We start from the raw sequence: 9,149 nt of genomic DNA, 5'->3' as shown, positions 1-9,149 counted from the left end.
ATCTCTGTCTCTGGTCCAGAACTGTGTTTCTTCTCTCCTTCTTCTGTTCTAAGTTCCTCTCCTTTTCCTGTCCCCTTCTTCACGGGGACTCCCTTCTCTTATATAGCCTCTTTGAAGTCATCAGAACCTTACACCTGTTGATCATCTGGACCTTCACTTGAGTGCCCGTCCCATCGGACATCTCCCCCATCTTTCTATGAGTTGTAGTAGCCAAGGTAACACTGTTTGCCAGTCCTCTCCACATTAATGCGGCCAGAAAAGTAGCTGTCATGTATTTAATGTGGCAGCTGTAGTCTCTCCCTTGACATCCTATACTCTCTTCCCTCTCACGGGCTTGTGGGACTCATCCCTGCTACTAATACTCGTTGGAGTGATTCTTTATTACTCGTAGGGTGCATGTTTGAGCCATACTTGGTACATCCGAGGAGACATTTCTCCTCGGACTGCCTTTTAAACAAGTTTGGGCCCATAAGAATTGGGCCGGGAGCCCTTTTGGCACCCACACCTTCTCCTCGGACATGGTTGAATTCTATATGGGGCCCAAGGCCCATTGTTTCATCCTGGGGACTTTACCCCTACACATGTTATTTACGCTTTTAACACACATGTTAATTTTTTCGTCAATTAGATGTTATTTACTATATGATCCATAAATTTATTTTTTATGCATAATTTTAGATAATAAAACTTGCAATTTAAATAATTAATTAATGACATGGCTATTGAAATTTTGCAAGCATGGATTTGTCAAAATTCACATTCAATAAAAAGATATTGAGTGAAGTTGTAGCATTGGACTACAACTAAATTTGTAACTAAACTTTATCCATCACTCGTAAGTCAAAATAAAATAATTAAATATTATGAAAAAATTTTTGACATTTTGTTGTGTACCTAAAATTTCTCAAAAACTATTGATATAGCTAATAAATTGCTTATATGTCACTCAGCCACAATATTAAAAAATAAAAAAGGTAAAGCTTATATAAAATATATTAGGTACACTACATTAAATTTCTCACTTGAATTCAAGTATTTTGGTTGTTTTAATTTTAATTATTCTTATAAAAAAAATAACATTGTATTATTCTTATATTATTGGTCAATGTAACCAGGTGTTTGAATTCAATTAGAAAACCTAATATATTGCATCTAATGTACTGTGGGTCTGTTTGGGATCTACTTATTTTTCTAAAGCTAAAATGTTTTTATTGAAAGTACTGTAGATAAAGATAAAAATTAGTTGAAATAGTATAATAGGACTCATAAATAGTACCAAAAAGTACAGTGAGACACATGAATAGTTGCAAAAATAAGCTAAATAATAAAATAAGTTGACAAAATTAATCATGTCAAACGGACACTATATATAAGTTTTTTCTTTAAAAAACATGTCAACAAAAAAATGCATAAGTTAAAAACCACACTCATAAAATGATAAATCAATTTACTTTCCATTGTTGTGCTTCATGTTCTTACACTTTATTTGCAATCAAACACCAACACACATGGCACATAAGTTGTTGCAAAACAATTAGCCTCACAAGTTGCATTGCATAATACCCCAAACGCTCACTTTCTTCACAACCAAATGTAATACTCATGTGGTAGATCCACTTGGTCCGGGTGCACTCCCTTCGTCCAGTGCTCTCATGCTCCTGTGCTTGTAGAAGCAGTAAAGTGTCTTGCAGCTACTTGTAAGAGTTTATGTATCCTCCATAGTGCGAGGGCTTGTGGTGGTCCTCTCTCCCCTGAGAAGGGCCCCTTTTCACATTTAGTGGAAAGTCTCGGTAGAGGAATAGCATGGCTAAGGAGCTAGAAGCGTTATGGAGTAAACTGTCCTTTACAGAAGAAGAAGCTAAAGGAATAAAGCTGGATTTTAAAAGTACAAAAGCTGCAAGGGAACTAGGGAAGAATTGTGTGTGATGAAGATCATGTCTCATAAATCCATAAGTATTGATGCACTTAGAAAGAATTTGAGAATGCTATGGAAGCCAAACAAGGGTCTCCAACTCTCTAAGGTTGACGAGGACCTATTTTTGGTAGAATTTGGGGACAGAAAGGATAAGAAAAATGTGCTTGATATGTGCCCATGGAGTTATGAAAAGCAGCTGGTCCTAATGCAAGAGTTCGATGGAAAGCAAACTCCGAAGGAGATAGAGCTTAAGTGGTCACCCTTTTGGGTGCAAATATTCAACCTCCCCCCTAAACTGTAGAACGAAGGAAATTGGATGGGCAATCGGGTTCAAGCTGGGAGAGGTGTTGGATGTGGACGTCCCGGACTCTAAAGTTCAATGGGGAAGGTGCTTACGGGTGAGGGTGCGCCTAGATGTGTCCAAGTGACTGGTCCATGGAAAAAAGATCATTGTAGAAGGAGGGGAATGTAGGTGGGTCAATTTCAATTATGAGAGACTCCCTAACTTCTGCTATAGGTGTGACCTCCTTTGTCATAAACTAAAAGACTGCCCTGCAAACGGTGATGGCAACAAGCAGATTGAGAACATGGAGTTACAGTATAGGGCATGGATGAGAGGAGATATTATGAGAAGAAATTTGCAAGAACTGACAAAGTTTGGCATGGGGAGAGGAGATGGTATTGGTACGAGGCTGTGAACCATCGGAGTTGAACCTGAATGAAGAACGGAGCCGATAAGGATACCGATGGTTTCAGCAGAGTTTGGTGGGGCTCACGAACCAAGAGTGACATGTACAGAGCATAGTCCGCTAACACAGCTAAAAGTAAAGGATAGGGCTTCGGTCAAGGAGCCAAACAATTTGCATGAAAAAGGAAGGGTCAATGGGTTGTAGGAAAACAAGAGGGGAAGTAGACGGAATTAGAAGATATTGCCTCAAACTGTCCCAAATCCCAGGCAAAAGTGGCAGAAAGCATGCAGTGGGAAAAAGGTGTTGGCTTTCTAAAAAATGAGGAAAAGGCGAGAGGATTAGAGGTCTGTCCTAGCCTGGCTAAGCACGTTGGGCTTCATAATATTGATGTTAATGTACCTGAATCCCCTCATATTGGGCTGAACCTGGTGGTGCCAATGCAAGCCCAACTCGGTGTGGTTAAGGACAAGACTGTAATGCCCCATCAAGCCCTAACTATTAGGCCCGAGCCCCTTAAGTCTACACCAGAATTACAAGGGAGAAAATGGGTTAGGATTAACCGCCCAGCCCAGGACTCTTTTAATAAATCTTCAAGTGTTGAAGTTCCACGTGAATGACCTAAACTTGAAGCTTCAGAGACCCAACCTGCGAAAAGAATAGGGGTTTGCAGCAATGAAGTCTCTACACAGTCTGTATCATCGGCGGTGGCTGAATCCTAGCCTCGCCAGTCACCATGAATTATGTGAGTTGGAACTGCCGAGGGCTTGGGAATCGTCAGCGAGTTCAAGAACTTTCGAATATTCTAAAAGATAAAAGGCCCAACTTGGTTTTCTTAATGGAAACCGAGACGAAAGCTTCCTATCTAGAGAAATTGAGGTGTAAGCTAAAGTTTGATCATTTATTTGTTGTGCTGAGGAAGAACTGGGGTGGTGGTCTTGCCTTGCTGTGGATGAATGATTTAAATCTGCACATCAAAACCTTCTCGCCTAGACACATTGACGCGGTGATAAATCCAGGAATCAATGACGCCTAGCACTTCACGGGATTCTACGGAGCTCCTGAAATGGCCAACCAGGAAGATTCTTGGTTAGTGCTTCACCATCTTGCATCTCAGTTAAACTTACCGTGGGTGTGTATCGGCAATTTTAACTAGATCGCCAAAGTTGAAGAGAAATCGGGAGGAGCTATTCGGCCTGAAAAACAAATGCAGGATTTCAGAGATTGTCAAGATTTCTGCGGGTTAAAGGATGATATCGCTCCGAATCAGTAAGGTGGATGATCTGGCTTCGGTGGGCTACTGAAGTGGTTGAAGGCCTACAAGAAGCGAAAACAATCAAAGAGGAGACCAGAGAATACCGGCCAAACCCCCTCCGATGGAAAAGTTAGCCTCGCAGAGAAGGGAGTTCCAAGTATTTGGAAGTAGTATCTCAAAAAAGTTCTTACTCTTGTCGGGTTCAGACCGGTCCTTTATATAGGGATCCTAGGGATGGTTATTTGTCCAATAACCTCCCCAAGATTTGTGGAAGCCAACGAGTCCGGAGTTAACTTCCTCAACAGCTACTAAAATTGTAACCGCTAATGGAAGTTAACTTATTTGATGGATTCGTTAAAATAGTTGCGGGTTTAGTAACCGCTACAGAGAGTCGAAAGTTCTAAGTGTTGCGTATTCGTCCGTCTGGTCGTCCATGGACATCTGAAGGTCGTCCATGGAAGACCTTCACCATGGACAACTTTATCGTCCATGGGAGATTTCACTGATCAAAAGTAGTATTATTGTCCATGAACATTTTTACTTCTTCTAGGGTGATTCTTGGTCGACCTTGCTCAATTGGCTCTGGACGACACATTTGGACGAACCGGAGTTAGACTAATTTTCTGATCCCCTATCAGTTGCCCCTTTGTTCAAAGGGTCGTCCAGGATATTGTTGTGATTTTAATAAAATTTTGCTTTTTGTGAGCCACGTGTCGCGAGGCTATTGGTTGGCCTGTCGTGTCGAACCCATTTCCCAAAGGAATCGCCACGTGTCAATTTTTGAATGGCGAACATCGCTTCAGTGACCTTGCTGCTGGGGCCTATAAAGAGTGCATTCTCATTCATGCCCCTTACTTTCCTCTCATTTTCCCCTCTGTCATCTCGTCCAAGAGCCTCGTCTAGCCCTCGTCCCAGTTCTATCAGGTATTTCTTCTTTCTTTTTAGGTTTTCATCTTAAATATGTCTTCGTCTAGTAGTATAGAGAGGGAGATAGACGAGTATCAAAACGTTTCTTCTGGGAGTGAGGTTAGTGAGGATAGTGTAGATAGCTCGTCCTGTAGTGATTCCTCAGACGAGCATTACTCGTCTGGGGTTCCTGGCATTCCCTTACAGGAATTCCAGGAACTACAACGTAAGATGGCTTCTGGATCTGGGGCTAGCTTGTCTAGACAGCCATCTAGCCCTCCTCAAGACGAGGAAAAGGACGAGGAGGACGTCATTTATAGTTGTGCCCCAGAGGTAGCATCCACCTTAGACGTTGCCAAGTTAAAAACTCTTGTAGATAGATACCAAATTCCTAAAGAACTTAACCCTCGTCTACCTAAGACTGGAGAATGGTGTTGTTCTCCTTCCTTTGGTTTAGGGGTATATACTTCTTACCTTTTAGCTGGTCTTAGGTTTCCTCTAAATTCCTTCTGTAGAGACCTTTTCCAAAGGTTGGGTATTGGACTTAACCAGCTTAACCCTAATGGTTGGAGGACGATAATTGCCATGCAAGTGTTATGGCGTGAGGCATTGGAAGGGAACCGTCCAATAACGGTGGACGAGTTCTTTTACTGTTATAAGCCCTCGGAGATAAAGAAATCTGCTGGTTTTTACCAGTTCTCGTCCAGGGGCTCTTATTATAGTTTAATTAAGGGTCGTAGCTCGTCTGACTGGCTTTGGAAAAAAGAATTTTTTTATTATTTCTGGAAATTGGGCTGGGGACCCAGCTGATGTGGGTAGTCCCCCCTTCCCACCTTTTACCAGCCCTCTAGGTCGTCTTCGTCCTGAGGGTATGTTTTCTTTCCATTTTATTTCCTTTCTCCTTACTTTTTTCCTATCTTTCAATCGTCTAACTCTTTCTCTTTGTTGATGCAGCTGTTGCTCGTCCACGCTTGGACAAATTTTACCTGGACCAGATAGACGTGGTTCGTGCCTTCCCTGGGAGGACTTTCCACGATTTGGTTACTCTCAATCGTCTAGCAGCTTGGGAACTTGGCCCAGTGCCTACTGCAAAGAACCTTAGTCACGAGGAGACTACTCGTCGAAGTAAGTATCGTCCACTTCATTTCACTTCCCTTTTTTTTTTTTTTTCCCTTTAAATTGGCTTTCCTCGTTGCAGAAATAACTACAATGAGGGAAAACAAGGAGAAGACAGTGACTAGTGGGGATGAGGATGTTGCTGCGCCTCCGTCTGCCCAAGTGGCTTCAATCCAGGCTGGGAAGAGGAAGTCTAAGCCAATATCCAGTGCTGTAGACTTAGACGACCTACCAAGTCGTCGAGGCCCTAAGAAGCAAAAGTCTGCTAAGACTTCCCTTCCCAAGGTCCCCAAGTTTGTACCTCTAACAGTGAACTTGGACGAACCTTTAGTGGATGTGGAGCCCGTCCAAACATTCCATCCCGTCCAGAGCGATCCTTCCCCTCCACCCAAAGCTTCTCGCAAGCCCAGCTTGTCGGAGACCTCTGATCGTCCTTCCAATCTAGTTCTGGACGAGGGTTATGCATGGAGGACGTTCAAAGGAATCGTCACTGATCGTGAAGTGAATGAGTGCTATAACATGTCAGTGAAGGAGTTTGAACGTTCTGGCATCCATAACCTTTTTAAGGTAAGTCTTTCCCTCGTCCTTGTGAATTTTTTTTTTTTTTTTTTAATTTCAATTTGAACAGGATGTCTAACTCCCTTTCGTCTATATGCGGGCTATGTCAAAATTTTATACAGCAACTTGCCAAGCTAAGGAGCTCGCTGCAGAGGCTAAGACGGCTAATGATAAAGCCAAGGAGTTGAACAATGAAGTTCTGCTAAAGAAGGGGGAGGTCCTTAGGTTGACTGAGGATTTTAATCGTCTACAAGGAAGTGAGACGAAGCTGAAGAACGAGGTGGAATAGCTTAAGGCTGATAACTTAGAGAAGGATACCCGCATCGTCCATCTCGAAGGACAAGTTTCAGAGTTTGCCTCGTCCTTAGAGAAGGCACGTGAAGAAGCTATTGCGGCCTTTAAGAAGTCTGACTAGTATAAGAATCGTCTAGACAGTCATTATGCAACTGGCTATGAAGACTTCCGTGCTGATGCTAAGGAGGTATATCCTGATTTGGACTTCAACTCCTTCAAGCTTCCCCTTACTACAGAGAGTTCCTTATTGCAGACGAGTTCCGAGGACGTCAACATAATGGACGATGCTAATACTGAAGTCTCTCAGGACGACCCCAAGGCTAGTTTGCCCAAATGATTTGCAATTTCCTTGGAAAATTTGTTTTACTTTTATCTAGAAGTGCCCATTGTTTTGGGCTTTGTTTCTTCTCTTTTTCTTTTTTTTATTCCAGTTCATATAAGTACAATTGTCTCGTCCAAGATTGTGGACGAGTTTTATATACAGTTTCATTTTCACAATTTAAGGGGTTTTTGGACATGGGTCGTCCACCCTTCTTTAAATTTCATGAAAAAATGAATACTTCTATTTTCATCTTCCATTGTGTTTGAATACATACATTTCCAGCTTTATGTATGAAATTTTTATTTTCATAAGTCATATCATTTGAGACTATGTGGCTCGTCCACCCAGGAATTCAGTTCGCCTCGTCTTGAGTATGGGGGTGAATTTTTTATTACATCACCAAGATAGAGCATTCCTTTCAGCTTATGTATAGTTCGTCTATGAATGACTTCCTTTTTTATTAGATTTTATTCATCATTCAAAATTATGGACGATCATTTTGTCGTCCTTGATTAGACTTCCTAGCGATTTCTCGTCCAATGTAATGGATTGTTAAGCTAGTTTTGAAGTCTTTACTCGTTCGTGTCTTGGACGGACACTTCGCGGATTTCATCTCGTCTTGAATTTTAGACGGATATACCCTTAACTTAGGTTTCATCTCGTCTTATGCTTTGGACGGATGTACCTTTGCTTCATTTTTAGCTCAAGTTTCATCTTGTCTCATGCTTTGGACGGATGTACCTTGTTTCATCTTTCCTTTTGAGGAAAGCTTATGGACAATATATCCTCGCGTCCAAGGATTTCATTCGTCCATGCTTATCTTTCTTTTCTGTGGATCAATCTGAATGAACATACAAAGGATTCCAATAATATACTTGAAAACACATCATATATATATTTGAAAATCCAAACTTATGTAAACATTCGTCCACAGGCATGGCACATGCTCGTGAGCTAGTGCCTTATTGAATTAAAAATACAAACCAACTCGTCCATGAATAGCACAAAAGTGAAAACACTAATGTACTTTCTAGGGGATTATTAAAATACTTAAAACACACAATAGTAGTAAACAAATACTTCTGCTCGTCCAGGTATCTCGTCCAAGGACACTTTTGTCAAGAGTCAGCACTTATTGATGGTATTTCCTTAGGTACTCAACATTCCAAGGGTGTTCCAGCCTCCGTCCATCCAAAGCTTCCAAATAATAGGATCCTTGCCTCTTGCAGTTGATAATCCTATAAGGTCCTTCCCAATTTGGCCCAAGTTTCTCGTAGGCCAGGTTTCTTGTTGCCAAGGTAACCCTTTTCAGGACGAGATCCCCGATGTTGAAACGCCTAGGCTTTACCATGGCATCATATTGTCTTGCCATAAGATTTTTGTACCTCGCTGTCCTCTATTCTACATCCATCTTGACTCGTCCATAAGGTCAAGGTTAAGACGAAGCTGTTCTTCGTTTTCTTCAGGTTGATACTTCCTCACCCTGTGGCTCGTCATGTGTACTTCTGTCGGTATAACTGCCTCACTTCCATAGGCTAGTTTAAAAGAAGTTTCCCCTGTTGGAGTTCTCACTGTCGTTCTATAAGCCCATAAAACACCTGGTAACTCATCCGACCATACTCCCTTTGCCCCTTCGAGCCGAGTCTTGATGATCTTCAACAAGGATCGGTTTGCTACTTCTACCTGACCATTGGCCTGTGGGTGGGAGGGTGAGGAGTAATGGTTCTTCATTCCAAGCTGTTCACAAAATTCCCTGAAAGGCATGTTGTCAAACTGTCGTCCATTGTCAGACACTAGTACTCTAGGTACCCTGAATCTGCATACAATGTTCTTCCAGATGAAGTTCTTGACATTCTGCTGCGTAATTTTTGCTAAGGGTTCGGCTTCCACCCATTTTGTGAAGTAATCTATTCCTACTACCAGAAACTTCATTTGTCGAGTTCCAGTTGGAAAGGGCCCCAAAATGTCCCCATTGCGCGAAAGGCCAAGGGGCCATCATTGACGTGAGATACTCTGCTGGTTATCTGGGAATGTTGCTGAAGCGTTGATATTGATCACATACTTTGACATATGCCTTAGCATCAGCTTGGATGGTTG

Source organism: Quercus robur, chromosome 8 (assembly GCF_932294415.1).
Source record: "Quercus robur chromosome 8, dhQueRobu3.1, whole genome shotgun sequence".
In the NCBI taxonomy this organism is placed as follows: Eukaryota; Viridiplantae; Streptophyta; class Magnoliopsida; order Fagales; family Fagaceae; genus Quercus; species Quercus robur.
Note: the sequence above shows the minus strand (reverse complement) of the source record.